The 13,292-nt window shown below is 35.3% G+C and overlaps 2 protein-coding genes across 5 annotated transcripts in view; both read left to right on the forward strand.

Moving 5' to 3' along the window:
• Positions 1-13,292, forward strand: part of LOC118264327 (uncharacterized) — a 419,163-nt gene that overhangs the window by 249,132 nt on the left and 156,739 nt on the right. The gene's annotated exons all lie outside the window — the stretch shown is intronic.
• Positions 1,567-13,292, forward strand: part of LOC118264070 (guanine nucleotide-binding protein subunit gamma-e) — a 47,344-nt gene continuing 35,618 nt past the window's right edge. The window contains exons 1-2 of one of the 2 annotated variants that reach the window (XM_035576412.2): positions 1,567-1,644; positions 6,549-6,630. The gene's annotated coding sequence lies outside the window, so the exon portion shown is untranslated. Of the gene's footprint in view, positions 1,645-1,939; positions 2,071-6,548; positions 6,631-13,292 lie in introns of those variants that run through there. The other variant, XM_035576413.2, reaches the window with a different exon arrangement.

Below are 13,292 nucleotides of genomic sequence, written 5' to 3' on the forward strand. Positions count from 1 at the left end.
CTCAACCAACAAAACTGCACACTCCCAAAAATATTAAACTATCAAAATTCACAAACTACTTCATAACAAAATTACGAACACCTCGTCCCTAACTAAATATAACTAGGGAAATAGGAATATAATGACATCGACGCCGATCTATGCTATAAGGGGTAACTAATAGTGAAAGGTATGTCTGTGTGTTCGTGTGTATGATAGCTTGCACCTGCAATACATATACGACACGAATCATTTAGTTCCATGTCTCTGTGAGGATGGGGCGCGTTTACATTGTCTTACGATGTTGATTGTGATTTATGTTCTCGGATAAAGAATGAAAGAACGAAAGAAAAACTGTTTATTTGCACCGTTACAAGATATGCGTATAATACTAATTTATAAGCATGCATGCCTACACTTACCACACATAATATGCTTCTTATTGGTAAATTATTCAGTAAATAACGATTAAAAAACTACAATAACGTTTGATAAAGAACGGACAGCAGCTCTCTTTAAGTATGGGAGAGCTATACTTCAGCACGAAAGGATTGACCCGAACGTAGTGATCCACGGCCTAACAGAAAACCGACGTGAAACAACGCTTGCGTTGTGTTTCGTTGTATGAGTAAGGTTACCGGAGGCCCAATTACCCTAATCTTCCCAATCCCCGATTCCCCAAAAACCCTTAAATACCTGTCAGGTACCAATGTAATTTTTACGAGTTGTACTTTCTAAAGATTATTTTGACACTTCTGACATATATACTGAAGACAAACAAGGTGAGGAAACCTGAATTTCTTTTTTCTTATCAAGAAGTTTAAAATAGAAAAAAATTAGATCATCCGTCAAAAAAAATATCGTGTGACAATGCGAACACGAATCACTAACCTAACTCATAATACTAAACGGTCAATATGCATCCACGTCGTCGATACACGGCGCTTGTGTGTGTGCGTCTATTAGTTGTGTATGTGTGCGAAGCCCTTGTTTGAATCGCTTGGTCGGCAGAAGACCGTATGTGAGAATTTTTTAATTAAGTGTATTTTTTTTAAGTACTGAATAGTGGACTGGTCTTTCAAATAGTTATAGGACACTGAATTTTGGTTTTGGTATCTATCACAATTTATTTTTGATAAAATTGAAAGTTGTTAAAGACATAGGTTTGGAACTTGGGTTAGAAAAAGAGTAGTAGCAAGTACAAGTTAGTTGATTTATTAGTTCATTTTTTACAGGAAAGAAAAATGTACCTGAATTTGTATTATTTTCTATCGACACTGACCTGTCTTGTAGGTACAGACAGAAAGATGATAACCGAATTAAGAGGGACAGTTTACGCAAGTGTTTTTGCTGTAATTAATTATTGACTTAGTTTAGTACAAGTGTCTTCAAACTAGCAAATTAAACGAATTGTAATTCCTTAATTGAAAGTAGGAACAAAATTAACACTTTTTTTTTTCAATGTCAGTTTAAACATGCAAAGTAGAAACTTCTAATAGCATATCGAATCACGCAATAATAGAATGCAAATTGACATCTCTTTAATTTTAGCACTACAAAGCTAGAATATCAGAAGTTGCATGATACATTCTTGGTCAATTAGAGCGTAGAGCGGTAGCGGCACACGAGGCCTGTGTATACTGACACCGGCTCTCAACACAGACGGTACGTTACTCATTACAAAACACAGTGAAAAAAAAACAAACCCAAAATAATAAAACGCATACAAAAAAGCAAAAACTAAACGCAGTTTCAAAAAAAATAGAAAAAAAAAATCGTTCGGAAGTTCGTTCGTGTTTTTCAAATTCAAAAATCGAATAAGTCCCGAAAAGAGTTTTCGTTTTTCGAGGTTGGATGGACTTTGTCTATGGTTCGTGTATGTGTGTGTTTCGTAAGTGTGAGTGGAGGGCAGACAGGCAGCTTATTGAGGTAATCAAATTAGTGATAATTAAATTAGTTTCGCGGCAAGCCCGGTAAGTCACGCAAGGAAAAAATATCGCCTGAATATTTGACGACATTTAGTCTATTTGACAGTATTCCTATAGTTCCCTTAACTTGTTGAGTTTCATCACACACCCTGTCAAAAAACAGGTAAGTTTTTTGGAGAAAAAAATCGGTATTTCTTTATTTGAAACTTGTTAATGTTTGTTTAATTATTTTGAACCTTTAGCGTTTAGTTATAGCGTCTAAAGTACAAATTATTCTATTCATCTTTGACGTCAAAAATTGTTGATTTTTTTTTAGCAATTTCACAATGGTTGCTAATTAAATATTCTGTTCAGAATCCAACAAAAAAATCTAGGGACTTATGATAATGGTGTTTCAAATGAAACCTATTTAGTATATTGTTCATAGTTTACACACATACATACATTAATTTAAATACAATTTGCATAATTCTCTTTAGTTCTCCGCTGTATTGTTGTTCATGTGATTTTAATTATATTGTTCATTTGTCGGCCATGTGTTCAATGGTTTAGATAATTAGTTTAATATGAAATATAACATTGCACTTTAATTCCCTGGAAGGTGTTTTTTTAAGGGGGAAAAATCATCCAGTTTCTTCTTCCGCCTTGGGTAAGGCGAGTTGGAGTGCTCTCTTACTGACTAAAAACCACCCCGTTCCTACTCCTGCTTTTCGAGCCGCAGTCCCGGTAAACCCGCTAGATAATCCGCAGCTCTGTCCCTGGAAGGTATAGGCAGAAGTGGTTTACATGTAATTAGAAATGAGCCTATTACCATACACAGAGCATCAAACCACAATAATACTTTACTCGACTTGACACTCGATCAGTAGTCTATCATAAGCATTTGAGTTATGATTATTTATGTTTTAGGAATTTGGTATCATTAATTGTTTTTAATGTGTTGAACTAACCAGATAATTGGTGTTATTATTTAGGCACTGAGTTCCTATCTCAATAATTCCATAGAAACCAAGTGTTTTATTTTGAATTCTGTATAATATGTGTTTCCTAATAGGTATAACTCAGGTGTCTTTAAAGCCCAAGTGAATAGGTTGCTTATGGGCTGACGTGCTCCGTCGTAGGCCGTATCATCACTTACCATCAGATGAGATAGCGGCCAAACGTCGACCCGTATGGCATACGCATGTATTTTTCAAATGACGAATGAAAGACGAATGCTAGCATCTTGCGTAGAAACAATAAAAAATGCGTCCACGTTGCAGCAACGTCGCGTCAACCGTATGTCATACGTACCTATTCATTTGAAGGGTGCATGCATTCGTCAATTGATGTAATGTGTAGGTACAGTAGCCCTTAGTATTTTCTATTCAATGAAACAGGTTTACTGTAACCGAAGGTCTTGACTCATGAAACTAGTATTTACGAGTACATTACGTTGGCTAGCCCCCTTTTACATTATATTTATGAAATAACTGGTGAAAAGTTGATGTTACATTGTAAATGGGCAACGGAATTAAATCTGAGGGCTTAATACGAGCTTGTTTTAAGGAGACCGACACGAGAGCACATTCGGCTCCCTGATTGGTTGTTTTGCGACGAACACGTAAAACAAACTCATAGTAAGCCATTTGTTAGTGTCTACTACACTCACACAATCACAATTTTCATTCACATGCATACAAAGTAATCATTAATTTATCCAATATCAATCTTCATCAATCTCTATTCAATAGTTTGTATTATTCAAAACGACAGAAACGCTGTGTGTACAAAAAATACGTATATTTTGGTTCAAAAACTGACAAAAAATCACGTAAATTCGTCGCGCGTTTCATACGCTGCCGTTTTTTGCATATTTTAAAATCCCCGATTTGTTTCAATATTCCGTGAATACTGGTCGTTTTGTGTTTGTTTGTTTGGAGTTTAGTCTGTGTGTCTATTTGTCTGTTTGTATAGTACTTTTTGAAAGGTACTATTTTAGTATTTTATTCCGTTGATTGACTTTTCGCACGTGTAGCTGTCCAGCAAGAGAGCTTAGTTTCGATTCGTAGGTCGGAGGTATAGGATTTTTCAACTACTAAGCCCGATGTCCGAAATTGTATCTGGATCAGATTTTAATGTATGGCTACTGGCTAAGCCTTATTCCCTATTATATGGGACTTATATCATAAATGGCAAAAAACAGTTGTGACCAATTTTGGCAAAACTATGAATAAAAAATGGAGTTATAATAATGCTGTTTTATGTTAATAAATGTCTCATACATTCAACCAAATCGGTGTACAAATATTAAACTTATTTTCTACAACTATATCAAACAAAAAACCTACGATATTACTTTCACATAATAAAAATTCCACCATCATACTACAGTGGTCAGCAGGGTATCATTATATATTTAAAATATTGCGTTAGTCACTTGCATTCAAGGTGAGAGTGCCACTATCTGTCTCCAAGGGCGACGCCGTCCCAAGGGAAATTAGACAATAGCAGCTCCGCTAGTACAGGTGTGGACTGGGTATAATTAAAATAATATCTCTTTATTATTACTTTATGCTTGTTTTTACTTTAGGTAGCATGCAGTCTGGAATTGTGCCCGGTATATAGCAATAGGTTCACCCTCTATTACATGGGACTTATAACACAAATGGTGAAAAGTGGGTGTACATTGCATAGCGGCATTACGTGTCATAATCTGCCTACACCTTCGGGGATAAAAGGCGTGACGTTGCTTTACTTTAGGTTGAGAATATTTAGAAGATTTTTACGTCTATTTTTATTTTTGAGGAGGGAATATCATCCAATGACTTCTCCCGCCTTGGGCGAGGCAAGAGGGTGTGACAGAGTCTTATTGTCTAAAAACCACCCCATTCCTACTCCTGATTTTCAAACTGGAGCCCTGGTTATCCGCTAAGCAGTCACAGCACCTATTTACGTCGTTTAGTTGTATTATTTTCGAAGCAAAAGGTGAAATGAATATGAAATGAAACTCATTCATTTCGCTATTATTATATTAAAGTATATTACTCGTATGTATAGTTTTTAACCAAGTCATTTCTTCTGTAATAGGTCGGTTCAGTAACTAACCAATAATTAAGTACTATCTCACAGTACTGTAACCTTAAGTTTGCTTTACATTTAAAGTAATTCGCGCTCTTGTTTCGATTACTTCAAACGTAAAGCAATCCTATACTAAGGGCACTGTACTAAATCAATCTTTATTTTCTTACCTGCAAAGTAGGTATATAGGGGTATTGATTGTTCATGAATGGACGTCTATGATAATTATGACGATGATTACTATTTCTAGCAGAAGCCAAATAATATTAATAGTGTTAATAATTGTACGTGGCCTGATTGTGGTTAGTGACTACTGTGGTCTGGTCAATACGCAAAGAAGGACAATGAAATAAAACGAGTATAATAGTTTTATTTCATACCTAATCTTTAAACATTTTTTTCATAATTTGGATTCATAGTTTCTTTTACAGAAATTACGATACAGTTAAAAATAACTAACAATTAAATATTCATGCATATGTTGCACCTCTACTGCATGAGCATTTAATTGCGGGCGGAAAAGCGGTACTGCACACACCGCATTTTAAAAAATACACCTATAAACGGAATGAATACTAAATAATCTATTATATTGTTAATGTAGCATGGATTTTTGCAAAGTAACGCCTGATTCTATTCTATGTATATGTCAATACGCAAAAAAACATAAAAAAACAGTTCTTTAGTTAGTAGCCCTTTAGCTTCATGAAAATCTACCAACACCGACTATGAAACCTCGGAATAAACACAATTGCAAAACCTACCAAAAATACCATTTCTAAAGATTAAACAACCGAATCAAATTGTTGACGGACAGACAGACAGACAGGACGACGTCACACTACTTTACTGAGCTGTTCATAAATATTTAAGTTTTCACCTTGAAGTACATTTGCTAACATACATATAAGTATCTTCTAATGTATACAAAGATTTTGTGTGTGTTGAACTGAGAGTCAATTGTAATTTTTATAATACGTGTTTGGAGGCTAATAATGTGTGTCGATAATGTAACTCATAAACGTAACTCAGTACAACCATGTGACTCCATCCGTCGAATACGTCCCTCTTCACCCAAAAAAAAATCCATGTCCATGAGTGGCTCTGATTACGTGATCACTCGTACCATCAGGTGTTCCACCAGCTCTTTTGCCTCTAAAGCAATCTAACTAATAGGTACTATAAATACTAAATATTGTGAGTTTGTGTGTGTGTTTGTTACTCGATTGCGTATAAACCGCTGAAGGGATCAAGATGAAATTTGGAACAAGGGTATTTTTTACTCTTTATTCCATAGAATTGCGGACAAAGACACGTGCAGAAGCTAATTTCTAATTCTCATAAAAACCACTTGGTTTTACTCGACTACTAACAAACCAATAAAACAATTTAAATATAACTTTTACCTTACTACACTTTCCTGTTAACAAAACAAAGGTATAATACTTTTCCTGTCCAAGTAAATGGCAATCACAAATTATTATTATGAATAGAAAACAAGGCTTCCTATATACCTTGATTCCCATTTCACATCGGTTGTAGGCTGTTACTAAATTATTCATTGTAACAATTATGTTTCAGGCGGCTGAAAGCTCTGTGAAACTAAGCTGAAACGACACTAAGCTCGAAACGAAAAGGACTTTCAGGAGCAATTAGCGAAGAGGTAAGAACCTTTTGCAAATGTTTCATTTTTCAGTCGTTTTATGTTCAAGTATTGTTGTTTATTTTATTTGTTTTTTTATTTCTTTTATTGGCAATGGGTAAAGGTTTGTTTCATGCTTGAAATATTTTTTTTTGTGTGTAATAAAATTGATATAGGCAACTTGAAATCACGTCTTAACTAAATGTAATTTTAATGGAAAATTGATACAAACAATCATTTGGAGCAATTTAGTTAATATTTGTTTATTTACTGCCTCTTTGACTTGATTCCCGCGTCGAGCAAAGTATTATTGGATTTTTTTTCGGTTTTTCGAAAAATGTGCTCAGTATATGATAATAGGCTCACTCTCTATTACATGGGACCTATAAGCTTATAACGCAAACGGCAAAAAGTGGGTGTACATTATACAGTCGCATTACGTGCCATAATGTGCACATTATGCACAGAGATGCCTCTCTGCCTAGCCCTTCAGGGATGAAAAGCGTAACAATTTTTTTCTTTGCTCATTTATTTCTGAAATTATGATTTCGTTGGTCTTATACTTCTGATGTTACAAAAAAAAAGACTCAATTATTATTCGAAGTGTAAAAAACGACACGTATAAGTAATTTGATCTTGTTGACATAATAAAAATAGAATTCTGTGTAGCAATCTATTGATAAATTCCAAAAATCTTCGGCAAAGTTCAGCATAACTTTTCAGATTAGTAGTATTATAACATACCTATTCAACACTTACACGTGTATCTGTATATCATTAAAACTTTCTTAAATGGGTGAAGTAAGAATATTGTTAAATGTATTTGATATAAAAAAAAAGTTTCGTAGTGATCCAGAGGTTTATGACGCCCACTTCTCATGCGTGAGGGTGCCGGTTGGAAACATACTAACGGCGAGTACTAATGTGACTTTTTCCAAGTCATATGCACTTTCTAAGATTACGTAGACAACACTGACAAAGGGTAAAGGAAAATATCGTGGGGAAACTTAGGCTTATAATTTCTAATTATAATGTTGGAAATGGCTAATCCGCATTGAGCAAGCGTGTTTATTAATGCTCAAACCTTCTGTGTATAAGAAGAGGTTCTTGGTTGATATATCCAGCCGGCAGAAACTAGTAACTACTAAACGGATTAATATAAAATTGGCATAGAGATAGATTTCAGTCTTGACAAAATGTCATATAGGCGATCGATCACACAGAAGAAGTTTGAATCATTTTATTTAGTAACGGAAAGAGTCATAACAGAGTTTTTCTTACTTAGTACCCTTCCTCTCTATATGGCTTTTTGGCCAAATGCATTTACATATATTTTCCGTATTTCATCATATACGTCGTTTCTCAGAACCAGTCCAACTAAGTAGACGCATGAAATAGAATGATAATATTACTCCACTGTCATTTCTCTAGAGATGGATATCAGAGCTTTCTCTAGAGAAACTCAGACCCAGAGAGAGAGGATTCTATTTGACAAACCATTTATTTCGATCATGTTTCCTTTATTTGTTTTTGGATATTGGCTGTTACGTGTAGGTACCGTTTCAAAGGTAGTTGTTATGTGATATTCTTTGGATGCTGTAGAATGGTATGATGTGCTTCAGTGAGGTGTGTTTCATTCATAGAATGTTCTACCTTAGTGAATTTTTTTATGCTTCAATTTCGATTTCAGTAATGGAGATAGAATAATTAAACATCTTATAATGTACTGGATTAGGTCTTATTCCAGTTTCATTAATAAATTTTGAGTAACCAGTGTCCACAAACAATTGCTTAACTCTCTGCAAACGATGATATAATTTACAAACCCCCATTCCCCAACAACCCTAAACTTCCCAAAACCCAAAACGCTGGCAACGAACCTGTAACGCTTCTAGTATTTCGGGTATTCATGAGCGGCGGCGATTGTTTACCATCAGGTCATCTGTTTGCTCGTTTACCTTAAACGGCCTTTACCATAAAAAAACCAGTCAGATTAACAACCCTTTAAGTGACCTTAACCCTCTCTCAAGTACATAGTACCTCTTTTAACCAACCCTTCTTGACTGAACTACAGTAACTTTCACACACGACGTTCCCACGGCAGTATTTACAAAGATTTTCATAGAAGCTCGAGTACAGTGCTCATGCACTTGTATTTACTAAACAAAGTTCAGTCTGTTTGTCAGTATTACTGAACAGATGGCTCCCTTGTTTAGTAATCAGTGTTTCATGTGTTTAAATAAGAGTTTTCATTGTTTTCCACGGTGTTATTCTGATTGTTTTGTGTTTTATTGACGACTTGCTTCTGCCAGCAGCTTTGCCCGCGTTCCCGTGGGATAAAAAGTATCATACTACCTAAGTCAGCTCATACGCTGTCTATATATTAAATTTCATCAAAATCCGTTAAGTAGTTTCAGTGTAATTGTCGGGGAAACATCCAAAAATCCAAACCAACAAAATTTCATATTTATAATATTCTGATTAGTGTGATTAGCTGTCTACTTCTTCGGAGATAAAAGGCGTAACAACATTACTTACACATAGCTCTATCTGAAAATTTTACCAAAATCTGTTTTCTCGACAATCGTGCTTGCCACCATGCTACTTAATAACGAGAAAAATCAATGTTTTATTATATCATATTGTTAGTTGTACAAATTCATTATTAATATTGAAGTTTATTTTATGAATAAATATGTACGTAATGGGAAACCCAGAACAATGCTCCATAATTCAGCAGTATGCGGTATTTTACGATTGCAAAATGCACTGTAATAACACGGAGTCTGGAATTGCACCTGGAGTTTTGCTAAACGCTATTGTTTTAGTATATGAGACTAGCACTATTAGTTGGAATGGCTGAACGCTTAGGGGTGCCAATTATAATAAAATATACATTCAGTACAGATATTTACTATGTAGGTAAGGAAATAAAGATTGATTCAGTACAGATACAGAAATCATTGGTTGGCTACTGAACCGACCAATGGTTACAGAAGATGTGGCTTGGTTCAAAACTCTATAATATACCTATACCTAATTTAGTATATTAGTAGCTACTGTGTTTGAACTAAGTGTCCTTAAGTTTTTACTGTACTATGTAACTTTACTTTACTGTACTTCTTTAGGAAAAAAATAGTACACAAGTAAAACTGTGATACTGTACAAGTTACGTATAGGAATCCATGTTCACTGGATTCTCAGGCTCCAAGGATTATAGTCTGGAATAACGCATACTTTTTATCCAGACACGGCTACGCTGAGAAGCTAGTATTTATGTACACTTTTTTATTAAGATACGAGGGCGGGTCAATAAGTCCGTGACTTTTTGAATAAAATACAGGATTTCGGATATTTTTTTATTTTATTTTTCAACCTACTCTCCTTGGAGATCCACACACTCTGTCCAAAGATTCTCCTATTTTTTTATCCCTTCCAAAAATATGATTTCTCGAAGTCATCAAAATGAGCATTAGTTTGTGAAATGATTTCATATTTGGACTCAAATTTCTTTTCACCAAGCCACTTCTTTAAGTTTGGGAACAGGAAATAGTCATTTGGGACTAAATCCGGAGAATAGGGTGGATGAGGTAGCAATTCGTAGCCCAATTCTTGAATTTTCGACAGTGAAACTGCACAAGTGTGCACCCTTGCATTGTCCTGTGAAAAAGAACTTTCTTCTTGGTCAAATGCGGTCGTTTTTTTTAAAACTCACATTAAATTGACCCAATAAGTTGTCAAAATATTCACCATTTATTGTTTTACCCTTTTGAAGGTAGTCCACATGGATAATGCCGCGTGCATCCCAAAAAACGGTCGCCATGACTTTATTGGCCGACAAACCCACCTTGGACTTCTTTGGGGCCGATTCACCCCGAGAAACCCTCTGTTTTGGGTGGTGGTTTGTTGTAGTGGATCCATGTTTCGTCCACGGTTATGAAACGATGCAAAAACTCGTCCATATTACGGTTGAACAACGCCAAACACGCTTGCGAAGTTGTCACACGTTTGCGTTTGTAGTCGATTGTGAGCAATCGCGGCACCCATCTTGCGGAATGCTTTCTCATAGCCAAGTGATCATTTAAAATTGTAACCACTGAGCCATATGAGATGCCTATGGCTTCCACAATCTCTCTCACTTTCAATCTCCGATCGGCCAACACCATATCGTGGATTTTTTCAATGATTTCGGGTGTAGAGACGTCAATTGGGCGTCCAGAACGTTCAGCATCTTCCGTGCTCCTTAGGCCACAACGAAATACTGTGAACCACTTTTTTACCATTGAAATTGATGGTCCAGAGTCCCCATAATATTTATCAAGCTTAGCCTTGGTTTGCGTAATGGTTTTTTTCTCAAAAAATAATGCTTAATGAGCACACGAAAACCACTTCTTTCCATTTTCTTTAAATTACGCGGTAGTCTGCTCAATCAATGGCTCTCAAAGACAAACCTAAAGCCGCAGCTTCTTCAAATTTTGCCAGAAGTCAACTGATAGATGCCTGTTGACAGGAGCAGTGTTGCCTTTTTAATTAAATAACAAGAAATAAAAAAAGTCACGGACTTATTGACCCGCCCTGGTATTTAAAAATTTAGAGAGTAATTTACACTTAATTTTTTTCACTATCGCCGTAGGCAAAAAACTAGAACCTTATACTTTCATTGACATTATTATATGACTAAAAATACCTTCCAACTTTCCAAATAAACAGATTATACTCCCTTCACACAAAAGAAACCTTGGCTTTTGCTACTTTCATTCAAGGACATCTGTTACTTAATATCTTATTAAGTAAAGCCTTATTCTAGTACCTAACAAGGCTCTTTTAAGTACGTCTAGATAAATGAACAAGATTTTTTGTGGAAACCTGAGTCTAAAATGTGTTGTTGTCTACAATGCTATTTAGTTCTGAAGATAAGATACCTAATTTCTAAAGAAGATTTTTAGTTAAAATTATATTACACATTGCGTGTTAGTTCGTAATTTACTTTTTAAAAGTATATTTAGTTCGAATTGACTGCACGGTTGCCGCGGTAGCTGGGCAACTGGCTGCCGTGCAACGTGTACCGGGTTCGATTTCCGCACGAAACAACTCTTTGTGTGATCCACAAATTGTTGTTTTGGGTCTGGGTGTCATGTGCCTGTGAACTTGTATGTTTGTAAACGCACCCACGATACAGGAGATTAATATCCTGGTGTGGGACAATGTTTTTTATTTTTTTAATAAAATACATTGCTACTAATGACGCTTAAATAATTAAGAAAACTTAACTCAATAATACTTTTATCCAATTTAAGAATCGAAATTATTGTGACTTGCTCAGCAGTTTCATTTACGACCACTTGATCGCTGAAAATATACGCAACAACGCAACGTCAACGTCACACCTTTTATCTCCGTAGGTGTAAGCAGAGGCGCATTACGACACGTAATACCGTTATACACCTGTGAAAAGTGTTTCACCATAAAATATATATCTAAACAAAAACTAATTAAACATTTATGATAGATAGATAGATTTAGATAAACATTTCGTTCATTGAACTAACTCTATTTAAATTCCTAAGTCAGCGAATAAGATGAAACTTCTAATTTTAGACACTTTATCTGAGCTAAGAGAGCTAAAAATAGTGCTCAAATTGATGAATTAACTCGTCGTCTCGTAATTGTTTGTCGGGTGACAGAACCTTAACTAGTGTTACAAAATTATTCTGTGAATTTAATTAAATATTTTCAAGTTCAAGAAAAAAGATCTCTATATAAAAAAGACATTCATTCATTCAGTTATTCCTTCTATTTCTATCTATAGCGATATATTTATTGGAATATCACGGTTTTTATCCCTGAAGGGGAGGCAGAGGTGCAAATTACGGCACGTAATGCCACTGTACAATGTACACCCACTTTTCACCGTTAATGTTATAAGTCCCATGGTAGTAGATGTTATGTTATGAGTTTATTGCTTTCAGACTATAATACAGACAGTGCAATAATACTTTGCCCGGCCCGGGAATCGAACCCGAGACACTTGCGAACACTCGACCAACAAGACAGTCAGAGGATATACATATTTAAACATAATAATGTTATCATCACGCATATTTAATCCAGTAAAGATTTTTGGAAAAATCTCGCAAAAAGTCGCACTTACAGCAATTCAACCAAAAAGGCAGTCTAAAGGTAGTTTAGTAATTAAAATCGATCTTACCCTGTACGCTTATAAAACCAGTTTCTTCAAAACATCAGTAACACAAAAAACAGTTTGTCTATTTATACGACTTGATACAAGCACCATTAACAATGACGGTTTCCGTGACATTTCAAATGCTTTGTCACAAAACTAAGGCATATACAGCACATCAAAGTACCCCATACTGTCAAATCCTACAACAGAATTTCAACCTTACACCTTTAACATTAAGGTTGAAAATTGATTGCGGAATTCTGACATTGTAAATGGTAGGTTGACGTGCGTTTTAAGAAACGTGTCCCTTGATAACGATCTAGTTTTGTCCTTCCGTGGTATCGCTAGTATGGGGTAAGCAGAGCTACTGGATTGTCTATAAAATTTTATAGCATTGGACGACTTAATTCTCTTAAGGGTACCTATAGCTTTAGGTATCTTCGTTATGTATACCGCATTGCGCTTTGAAAGGTTAAAATGAGAGATTTTTACCGACTTC

The sequence above is a fragment of the Spodoptera frugiperda genome, chromosome 26 (assembly GCF_023101765.2).
Source record: "Spodoptera frugiperda isolate SF20-4 chromosome 26, AGI-APGP_CSIRO_Sfru_2.0, whole genome shotgun sequence".
Lineage (NCBI taxonomy): Eukaryota > Metazoa > Arthropoda > Insecta > Lepidoptera > Noctuidae > Spodoptera > Spodoptera frugiperda.